Genomic DNA, 1,739 nt, shown 5'->3' with positions numbered 1-1,739 from the left:
ACGGAGCACTTTCTCCATCACTGGGGGCCTTTCCCAGTCCCCTCCGTTTCCCCTTTCCTTCCTTGAGTTTAATCTATAAAAAAAAACCTCTATCCCGGTGCCTTTGAAGATACTTAAAAGTGGTGATAAATAATGGATAAAGTACAATGCCTCAAACTCACAATAAAAATTTCTAAAGAACGGAAGGACTATCAAGGTCCTATCTTAACAAGAGTCAATGAAGGTAAGAAATTGCTAAGAAATCCTTACAATGGAGAACTGTGAACAATACTACTACTAGCTAGTACGTCTTTATGCCATACACTGATTACTAGTCTATCACACAAACCCTATGAGATCATTTTTTTCCCATTCTAGACAGAAAAATTGAGGCACAAAGAAGTTATAAATATCCAGTCCCACATCCCATAGGTAGTAAGTGTGATGCCAGGATTTCCTACCAAGCCATCTCTAATCCACATCCATTAGAAATACTGCCCCATAGTCCCTCATTTATTGTTTTTTTTTAATGTTACAAAATCTTCAATCAACAAATATAAAAATATATACATACAAAAGTTGTGGCTCTGTGTGTTAATGTGCTAGACTTCAAAGTCGGTTTGAATCTTAAGGTTGGCAGTTCAAGCTCACAAGCCACTCCTTGGAAACCTTATACAAGGTCGCTAATGGGTCGGAATCAACTGGACGGCTCTCATAACAAAAACAACAACATACATATAGGAATAAAAGCAAATACAAGAATATATGTTGTTGTTGTTAAGTGGCTTCAAGTCGGTTCTGATTCATATTGACCCTGTAGAGAGTTTCCGAGGAGTGGCTGGTGGGTTTTGAACCACCAACCTTGCGGTTCAAACCAACCTTGCAGTCCAGTTCATTACTCTGCAGTGCCACACCAGGACTCTTTAAGAATACATATTGTAATAAAAATAATCCCTATGAAACTAGGTTGGATCATAGCATTCCTCAGACTCTTGTAAACAAAACATAACCATGAACAGCCTTAGCTCTCTCCTACCTGTCTTTCTGATGAGTATACATCTTTAGAAGTTTTCCCTATTGTCTGTTATGTAACTGTAGAAAATTAGTGGTAGAGGTGGTATGCCGTGGCATTGGTTCCAACTCATAGTAACCCTGTATAGAGTTTCCTATGCAGTGAATCTATACAGGAACAGAAAGCCTCACCTTTCTCCTGCAGAGCATCTGATAGCAAACTACTGACCTTGTGGTTAGCAGTCCAACATGTAACCACTATGCTGCCAGGGCTGCTTTGTAGAAAATTTGTTGTTGTTGTTAAGTGCTGTCGAGTTGGTTCTGACTCATAGAGACCCTGCATAGGTTTCCACAAAGTGGCTGGTGAATCTGAAGCACCAACCTTGTGGTTCAAGACCAGTGCTCATCCTACAGTGCCACATCAGGACTCCTTAACTCCACTGGTGGTAGTGGTGGTAATGATGTATTGTGGAGTCAGTCCAAGGCTGTACATCTTTACGGGAGCAAAAAGCCTCACCTTTTTCCTGCAGAACGACTGATAGCTTCGAACTGCTGCCCTTGAGGTTAGCAACTGGATTCATAACTACTATGCTAGGCCCTTCCATATGTGGGAGTACTGGTGTGGCACTGTGGGTTAATGTGCTGGACTGCAAAGTTGGTTTGAACAGCAAGGTCAGAAGTTCAAGTTCACCAGCTGCTCCTTGGAAACCCTATACAGGGTTGTTATGGGTTAGAGCTGACTTGATGGC

This window comes from Chrysochloris asiatica, unplaced genomic scaffold, assembly GCF_000296735.1.
Source record: "Chrysochloris asiatica unplaced genomic scaffold, ChrAsi1.0 scaffold00036, whole genome shotgun sequence".
Lineage (NCBI taxonomy): Eukaryota > Metazoa > Chordata > Mammalia > Afrosoricida > Chrysochloridae > Chrysochloris > Chrysochloris asiatica.
The sequence above is the reverse complement of the archived record's forward strand: the minus strand, read 5'-3'. Positions refer to the sequence as shown.